Genomic DNA, 9,622 nt, shown 5'->3' on the forward strand with positions numbered 1-9,622 from the left:
TCTAGCAATGTGCTTCCTGAGTTTTAGGTTTTTATACATTTTTAGCTTTAATAAATATTGCATAATGGATGTCTATAGATTTTTAACAATTTACTTACTCAGAACATTTCTATTTCTTCATATCCCTTTGGACTGCTGACATCAGGAGACTTTCAAATTTACTAACTCAATGGGTGTTAAAAGTCTTCATTATTGTTTCAATTTGTATTTTTAAGTTCTAATAAATTTGTAATTATCTCCACATATTTATAGACCATACATGTTCACCTTTGATGAATTGCCAAGTCAAATCATTTGCTCATTTGGCTGTTGTTTGCTTTGATTTTACTAACGGTGTATCCTGAGTACTATTCCTCTGTGGATTATATGCTTTATTAATGAACTCAGTGTATGGTAAATTTTTACATATTCTCATATGCTTGTCATTCAGAAATTTAAAATTTACATAATTAATTTTTCTTTTATGGATTTTTTAAAATGAGCAATCCTATCCCATAAAAATAATTTTCTTAATTTCATTTATTCTTTTTCCTGTTCTCCACATCTATCTTTATTTGTAATTTATTTCTAAATAGTTTTATTTTATTTTATTTTTTATTTTTATTTATTTATTTATTTATTTTGAGATGGAGTCTCACTCTGTCACCTAGGCTGAAGTGCAGTGGCACAATCTCAGCTCACTGCGACCTCCACTTCCCGGGTTCAAGTGATTCTCCTGCTTCAGCCTCCTGAGTAGCTAGGGTTACAGGCACACACCACCATGCCTGGCTAATTTTTGTATTTTCAGTAGAGACAGGGTTTCACTATGTTGATCAGGCTGGTCTCAAACTCCTGACCTCGTGATCCGCCCGCCTCGGCCTCCCAAAGTGCTGGGATTACAGGCGTGAGCCACTGCGCCCGGCCTCTAAATAGTTTTAATTAGAACTGTTTGTAATATTACTATTTGTAACTACTTGTGATAATAATCTAATTTATTTATTCATTTGTTTACTTTTCATAGATAAACAATTTCAATTTATTCATAAGTCTATGTTTTTCCTGAATGAGTATTTAAGGGCTTACAAAATGTCTGTGTTTTTCTTTCTCATTTTTTATACCACTCTATAACTTACACCAGTTTCTGTGTAGTATTTATGTGACTCTCTTCCAGAATTTTCTATCATGTTCCATAGTTTTACTTGTTCTGACTCAGTATTAATCACGTCCAATTTCTTTAGAATTACAATAACTTTCAATATCTATTGAACATTTCTTCCCATCTTATTCTTGTTTTTCAAAATATTATTTATTATTCTTGGTCAAATGTTCAACTTATACGAATTTTAGTCTATTTTTATGTTTTACAGAGAGCCCTAGTGGCATTTTGATGGAATTTTTCTTGTATTTACAGATTATTTTTGTGGGAATTGATGTTTTCTAATGCTAAGCACTCCATATATGACCACAGTATTACTCTCCATTTATATAGGTGTTGTTCATAATACTGAATAAAATTTTGTAGTTTTATCCATATAATTTTGAACTTTATTTTTCAGATTTATTCTTAGATAACATCATTTTTATTCTTTGGATGGCTTAAAAAGTAATTATTGTACTTGCTACTTTATATTTGCTTTCTGCATGGCAACATTATTGATGATATACATAACCTTGATGATCAGGCTATATGCCTCTTAGTATATTAGTGGTATTTGAAGGAAAGTCAACCACTTCAGTGGGAGTGCTAAGAAAAAAAATGTTAACAGGGAGTCACATTTTTCATTGTACAGTTTCTATAATGGAACTTTGTTATGTTAATATTGCATTTACAATCTTGCTGAACTTTCTTACTAGTTCTCATTATGTCCTTAGCTTTTCTTCCGTTTTCTGCAGAAACAACTTTATTCTCTTTGGTAAGTAACTATTTTTCTTCCTTTTTAATTATTATGCTTTATTTTCGTTTCTTTTCTTATAGAATTGATCTTCCATTAAATATAAAAGAATGCTATATTTTCATCCTTTTATTTATCTAATCTTTACTTTTCAGACCACTGATTACAAAATTCGCTTTTTCAATATACAAGGACTACGGTATGTCATAACAGCCTTAAAAGTAAGCAGGTGTGAAAAAAAAATGCTTCCTCCTTCTGTAAGCTTCCTATACACACAAAAAAAGCATTTAGTATATTTAACCTGATATCAATTAAGGTTAGTCTGCTAATAATTGCCAAGTATCAATTCATTTCTTGGCTATACATTGCTCTAAATTTCCCGATAGATTCTTTTTATTTTACTTGTTACATTTTTCTTGTCAATCCCACTGTGGTGGCTGACTTTCCTTCATATACCACTAAAAACCTAAGAGACATATAGCCTGATCATCGAGTTTGTACTGATCTTCCAAAGGTACCTGTTAGGGAATACCACTGTTTCTGCTATCTACAATGTAAACCAGGTATCGGTGAAAGTAGCAACTATCACTTGTGCTAACTTATTTGTTTGTTCCTGCATATAGTGATTGACTTCTTTGAGCCTTGTTAGTGAGCCGTGCACTGCCCACAATATGCTGCTATTAACAAATCAGAGTTATAATGAAATAATATTTTTATTTAACATGTTGCAGTTTAATAGGTGATTCAATTAATTCAATCAAGGCTGAGTATATCTAAATAATCTTTTGCTATTATCCACAGAATTAAAGAAATAACTCAAACCTTTTTGCCATTTACTTGACACCATATTGGATAAAGATTACATACTTTCATTATATCAATATAAATGAAAGGGATTTGGATCGTAATCTTAAAAGACACAATCCCAAACAGCATAATCCTGAATGTTGAAATCTCAAAAGGTCAAAATCCCCAACAATCAAAATCCCTAAAGTTTAAAGTTCCTAACATCTAAAATCTCAAAAATTACAATCCCAAAAGATTAAAATCCCAAATGTTGAAATCCTGAAAGCTGAATTGCAGGAAAAGGGTTAGGATGGTTAAGGTTGTATTCAGGTTAGTTGCATCATGTTAGGCGCAACTATTAAATTATTATTGTCTTTATTTGTTTTTGTTTTTAATGTTTCATTTTTTATTTCAATAGCTTTTGTGGTACAAATGGTTTTTGATTGCTTAAATAAATTGTATAGTGGCGAGGTCTGAGATTTTAATGCCCCCATCAGCTGAGTACTAGTATACATTTTACTCAGTATGTAGTTTTTTAATCCTTTATCCTCTTCTCCCATCCCCACCTACTGATTCTCCAGTGTCCATTGTACCACTCTGTATGCCTTTACATACCCAAGGCTTAGCTCCCTCTTCTAAGTGAGAATGTACAGTATTTGGTTTTCTGATCATGAGTTATTCCACTTAGAATAATGGCCTCCAGCTCCATCCAAGTTGATGCAAAAGACATTATTTCATTCTTTGTTATGGCTGATTAGTATTCCATTGTATGTATGTGTCTCTGTGTATGCATGTCTGTGTATGTGTATATATACACACATTTTCTTTATCCACGCATCAGCTTATGGGCACTTAGACTGGTTTCATTTCTTTGCAATTGTGAATTGTGTTGCAATAAACATGTATGCAGGGGTCTTTTTTATATAATTTCCTTTCCTTTGAAGAGATACCCAAGAGCAGGATTGCTGAATTGAATGGTAGATCTACTTTTAGTTCTTTGAGAAATTGTTTTCCGTAGATGTACTAATTTACAATCCCAGCAGCAGTGTATAAGTGTTCTCTTTTCACCATACCCATGTCAAGATCTATTGGTTTTGGACTTTTTGATGGTGGCTATTCTGGCAAGGTTAAGGTGGTATTAGAGCTATTTATGACAGATCCACAGCCAATATCATACTGAATGGCAAAAACTGGAAGAATTCCCTTTGAAAATCGGCACAAGACAAAGATGCCCTTTCTCACCACTCCTATTCAACATAGTATTGGAAGCTCTGGTCAATACAATCAGGCAAGAGAAAGAAATAAAACGTATTCATTTAGGAAAAGAGGAAGTCGAATTGTCCCTGTTTGCAGATGACATGAATGTATATTTAGAAAATGCCACTGTCTCAGCCCAAAATCTCCTTAAGCTGATACACAACTTCAGCAAGGTCTCAGGATACAAAATCAATGTGCAAAAATCGCAAGCACTCCTATACACCATAACAGACAAACAGAGCTCCAAATCATGAGTAAACTCCCATTCACAAGTGCTACTAAGAGAATAAAATACCTAGGAATACAACTTACAAGGGATGCAAAGGACCTCTTCAAGGAGAACTACAAACTACTGTTCAACAAAATAAGAAAAGACACAAACAAATGGAAAAACATTCCATGCCCGTGGATAGGAAGAATCAATATTGTGAAAATGACCATACTCCCCACAGTAATTTATAGATTCAATGCTATTCCCATCAAGCTATCGTTGACTTTCTTCACAGAATTGGGAAAAAAACTACTTTAAATTTCATATGGAACCAAAAAAGAGCCCACATAGCCAAGACAATCCTAAGCCAAAAGTACAAAGCTGCAGGCATCACACTACCTGACTTCAAACTATACTACAAGGCTACAGTAATCAAAACGGTATGCTACTGGTACCAAAACAGATATATGGACCAATGGAAAAGAACAGAGGCCTCAGAAATAGCACCACACATCCACAACCATCTGATCTTTGACAAACCTGACAAAAACAAGCAATGGGAAAAGGATTCCCTATTTAATAAATGGTGTTGGGAAAACGGGTTAGTCATATGCAGAAAGCAGAAACTTCCTTAAACCTTATACAAAAATTTACTAAAGATGGATTAAAGACTTAAAAGTAAAACCTAAAACCATGAAAACCCTAGAAGAAAACCTAGGTGATACCATTCAGGACATAGGCATGGGCAAAGACTTCATGACTAAACACCAAAAACAATGGCAACAAAAGCCAAAATAGACAAATAGGATCTAATTAAACTAAAGAGCTTCTGCACAGCAAAAGAAACTATCATCAGAGTGAACAGGCAACCTAGAAAATGGGAGAAAATGTTTGCAATCTGTCCATCTGAGAAAGGGCTAATATCCAGAATCTACAAAGAACATAAACAAATTTACAAGAAAAAAAAACTTCATCAAAAAGTGGACAAAGGATAGGAACAGACATATCTCAGAAGAAGACATTTATGCAGCCAACAAATATATGAAAAAAAGCTCATCATCACTGGTCATTAGAGAAATGCAAATCAAAACCACAATGAGTTACCATCTCATGCCAGTTAGAATGGTGATCATTAAAAAGTCATGAAAAAACAGATGCTGGAAAAGATGTGGGGAAATAGGAATACTTTAATGCTGTTGGTGGGAGTGTGAACTATTGTGGAAGACAGCGCAGTGATTCCTCAAGGCTCTAGAACTAGAAATACCATTTGACTCAGCAATCCCATTACTGAGTATATACTCAAAGGATTATAAATCATTCTACTGTAAAGACATATGCATACGTATGTTTATTGTGGCACTGTTCACAATAGCAAAGACTTGGAACCAACCCAAATGCCCATCAGTGATGGACTGGATAAAGAAAATGTGGCACATATACACCATGGAATACTATGTAGCCAGAAAAAAGGATGCATTCATGTCCTTTGTAGGGACATGAATGAAGCTGGAAACCATCATTCTCAGCAAACTAACACAAGAACAGACAACCAAACACTGCATGTTCTCACTCATAAGTGGGAGTTGAAAAATGAGAACACATGGACACAGGGAGGGGAACATCACACACCGGGGTCTGTCAGGGGCTGGGGGACCAGGGGAGGAATAGCATTAGGAGAAATACCTAATGTAGATGATGGGTTGATGGGTGCAGTAAACCACCATGGCCCGTGTATACCTGTGTAACAAACCTGCACATTCTGCACATGTACCCCAGAGCATAAAGTAAAATAAAAAAAGAAAAAAAAAATACATTTCCCTGATGATTAGTGATGTTGAGTATTTATTTTATTTTATTTATTTATTTATTTAATTATTTTTTATTATTACACTTTAATGCTCATCATCACTGGCCATCAGAGTATTTATTTTATCTGCTTGTTGGTAATTTGTATATCTTCTTTTGAGAAGGTGCTATTTATGCCATATACCTACTTTTTGTTGGGATAATTTATTCATTTTTTCTTACTAACTGAGTTACTCATAGATTCTGGATATTAGAACTCTGCAGGATGCATAGTTTGCCAGTATTTTCTCCCATTCTGTGGGTTATTTGTTCATTCTGATAATTATTTCTTTTGCTGTACAGAAGCTTTTCAGTTTAATTAGATCCAATTCATGTATTTTTTATGTTACATTTGCTTTTTGGGGCTTAGTCACAAATTATTTGTCTAAGCCAATGTCCAGAGAAGATTTTCCTAGGTTTTCTTTTAGAATTTTTATGGTCTCAGGACTGAGACTTAAATCTGCAATCCATTTTGAGTTGATTTTTGTATATAGTGATAGGGATCTAGTTTTATTCTTCAACATGTGGCTATCCTATTTTCCCAGCACCATTTATTGAATAGGGTGTCCTCTCTCTGTTGTTTATTTTTGTCAACTTTGTCAAAGATCAGTTGGTTGTAACTATTTGGCTTTATTTTTGGGTTCTCTATTCTGTTTCATTGGTCTATGTTTTGCTTTTATACAGTTATCATGTTGTCTTGGTTACTACTATAGAGTTATAGTATAATTTGAACTCAGGTAATGTGATTCCTGAGGATTTGTTCTTTTTTGGTTAGGAATACTTTCTATATTTGGGCTCTTTTTTGGTTCTATATGAATTTCACAATTTTTTTCTAATTTTGCAAGAAATAATATTTTTGATAAGAATTGCAAAGAATCTGTAGATTGCTTTGGGAAATATGGCCATTTTTATGATACTGAGTCTTTCAATCCATGAGCATAAGATGTATTTCCATTTGTTTGTGTCATCTCTGATTTCTTTCAGCAGAGTTTTGTACTTCTCCTTGTAGAGATTTTTTACCTCCTGGGTTAAGTATGTTCCAGGTGTTTTATTTCATTTTATTGCAGTTATTGTAAAAGGAACTGAGTTCTTGATTTGATTCTGTTTCATTGTTGTCATGTAGCAGTGCTACTGATTTACATACCTTGATGTTGTAACTTGAGACTTTACTGAATTCATTTTACAAATCTAGCAGCTTTCTGGAGGAGTCTTTAGGATGTTCTAGGTAAATAATCATATCATTGGCAAACACAGATAGCTTGACTTCCTCTTTTCCAATATAGATGTCCTTTATTTCTTTCTCTTGCCTGATTGCTCTGGCTAGGACTTCTAGTACTCTGTTGACTAGACAGGACAAAAGTGGGCATCTTTCTCTTGTTCCAATTCTTAGCGGGAATGCCTTCAACTTTTCCCCATTCAGTGTTATGTTGCCTGTGGTGTATTGGGCTGTTCTTGTGTTGCTATAAATATATACCTGAGACTGGGTAATTTATAAGAAAAGAGCTTTAATTGGCTCACGGTTTGCAGGCTGTATAGGAAGCATAGTGGCATCTGCTTCTAGGGAGGCCTTAGGAAGCTTTAAATCATGGCAGAAGGCAAAGAAGGAACAGGCACATCACATGGCAAAAGTGGAAGCAAAGGAGAGAGAGCAGAGGAGACAAAGCCCTTTAACAAGCAGATCTCATGAGAACTCACTCACTATCACGATGACAGTACCAAAACGATGGTATTAAATTATTCGTGGGAAATAACCCTATGATCCAGTCACCTCCCAAGAGGCCCCACCTCCACTACTGGGAATTACAATTTAACATGAGATTTAGGTGGGGATACAGAACCAAACTAAATTATGAGGCTTTGTTATACATGGTATTTATTATTTTGAAGTATGTTCCTTCTCTGCCTGGTTTGTTGAGGGTTTTTATCACAAAGAAAACCTGGATTTTACTGAATGCTTTTTCTTGTGTCCATTGAGATGATCATTTGGCCTTTGTTTTTAATTCTGTTTAAGTGGTGGATCACATTTATTGACTTGCAGATGTTGAACCACCCTGCATCCCTGGGATGAAACCCACTTGTTCATGGTGAGTTATCTTTTTGATAAGCTGTTGGATTCAGTTTGCTAGGATTTTTGTTGAGGATTTTTGCATCTGTATTCATCAAGGATATTTGTCTGCAGTTTTTTTTTTTTGTTTTGTCCTTTCCTGGTTTTGGTATCAGGGTAATGCTAGCTTCATAGAATGAGAAAGATTCAATCAGTAATGTAAAAAAAAAATTACCACCACCAACAACAACAAAAATAAAAAACAAGGAACATGGACTCACAGCCAAATTATACTGGTAGTTTCAAACAATCTTTTGTACTACTAGGTCCTACCAGTGGGTACAAAAGAAAAAGGACTAGTAGTTTCAAATAGAAAAAGTACTAGTAGTTTCAAATAATCTTTTGTATTTCTGCGGTGTTGGCAGTAATGCTTCCATTTTTATTTCTATTTTAGTTTATTTGAATCTTCTCTCCTCTATTCTTGGTTGATCCAGTGAATGGTGTATCAATTTTGTTTATCTTTTCAAAGAGCCAGCTTTTTGTTTTATTGATCCTTTTTATTATTTGTGTGTTTCAGTTTCATTTAGTTCTGCTCTGATCTTCGTTATTTCTTTTCTTCTGCTAGCTTTGGGTTTGGTTTGTTCTTGTTTCTCTAATCCCTTGAGGTGTGACATTAGGTTGTTTATTCGTGATCTTTCAGACTTTTTGATGCAGGCATTTTGTGCTATAAACTTTTCTCTTAGCATTGCTCTTGCTGTATCCCAGGGGCTTTGACAACTTGTGTCACTATTATAATTCATTTCAAAGAATTTTAAAATTTCAATCTTGATTTTATTGTAAACTCCAAAACCACTCAGGAACAGATTGTTTAATTCGCATGTATTTGTGTAGTTTTAAGGGTCCCTTATGGAATTTATTTATAGTTTTATACTCCACTGTGGTCTGCAAAGACACTTGATATGATTTTGATTTTTAGAAAAATTTATTGACTTGTTTTGCAGCCTATAACAAGATCTATCTTAGAGAGTGTTCCACATGCTAATGAGAAAAATGTATATTCTGCAGTTCTTGGGTCGAATGTTCTGTAAATTTTGTTAGGTACATTTATTCTAGAGTGCAGTTTAAGTCCAGTGTTTCTCTGCTTACTTCCTGCCTCGATAATCTGTCTAGTGCTATCAGTGGAGGAATGAAGTTCCCTACTATGATTGTGTTGCTATTTCTTTTTCAGGTGTACTAGCAATTGTTTAACAAATCTGGGAGCTCCAGAGTTAGGTGCATATATATTTAGGATTGTAATACCTTGTTGTTGGATTGATCCTTTTATCATTATATAATGACCTTCTTTGTCTCTTTTTACTGTTGTTGCTTTAAAGTCTGCTTCATCTGAAACAAGAATAGCTACTCCTGCTGGGTTTTGGTTTCCATTTTCGTAAAATATCTTTTTCCACTCCTTTACCTTGAGTCTATTAAAATCATTACATGTTAGGGGACTCTTGAAGACAGCAGATATTTCGTTTGTAATTTTTTTTTTTTTTTTTTTTTGAGACAGAGTCTCCCTGTGTCTCCCAGACTGGAGTGCAGTGGCACGATCTCGGCTCACTGCAAGCT

This window comes from Macaca mulatta, chromosome 11 (genome assembly GCF_049350105.2).
Source record: "Macaca mulatta isolate MMU2019108-1 chromosome 11, T2T-MMU8v2.0, whole genome shotgun sequence".
In the NCBI taxonomy this organism is placed as follows: Eukaryota; Metazoa; Chordata; class Mammalia; order Primates; family Cercopithecidae; genus Macaca; species Macaca mulatta.